The sequence below is a fragment of the Theobroma umbraticum genome, unplaced genomic scaffold (assembly GCF_002168275.2).
Source record: "Theobroma umbraticum cultivar Fairchild unplaced genomic scaffold, ASM216827v3 scaffold_56.0, whole genome shotgun sequence".
NCBI classification, from domain to species: Eukaryota; Viridiplantae; Streptophyta; class Magnoliopsida; order Malvales; family Malvaceae; genus Theobroma; species Theobroma umbraticum.
This window is the reverse complement of record NW_018397256.1, coordinates 5,928,607-5,928,917: the sequence shown is the minus strand read 5'-3', so window position 1 is coordinate 5,928,917 and position 311 is coordinate 5,928,607. Positions and strand designations below refer to the sequence as shown.

The window sequence follows — 311 nt, the reverse complement described above, 5'->3', positions numbered from 1 at the left end:
CTGTGGCATAACAAAGGCGACAGCCAGCAGGATACCTACCACCGAATGGAATTCCAACGCTGCGGAGATGGTTTTGGAGAATTAGAGACATGATTTGGAAGCCAGCATCCCACACAGCGTTCATAATCCCATCAACTTCTATAATGGTGTTGATTTCTGATGGCTTGAACTTCAAGATGAGCTCTTCTCTTGGTTCCGTTGGAATTCCAAGTGATTGGAATAGGCAGAGTTTGAACAAAGACAACAGCAAGAAGAAAGGCTAGTGTGTATTTAGATGCCATGATCAGGATTAATAGAGGAACAAAACCCCT

General features: G+C 43.7%; 1 protein-coding gene across 1 annotated transcript in view; it reads left to right on the top strand.

Annotated features, from left to right (window-relative positions):
* Positions 1–311, top strand: part of LOC110410300 (uncharacterized) — a 9,366-nt gene that overhangs the window by 3,827 nt on the left and 5,228 nt on the right. The gene's annotated exons all lie outside the window — the stretch shown is intronic.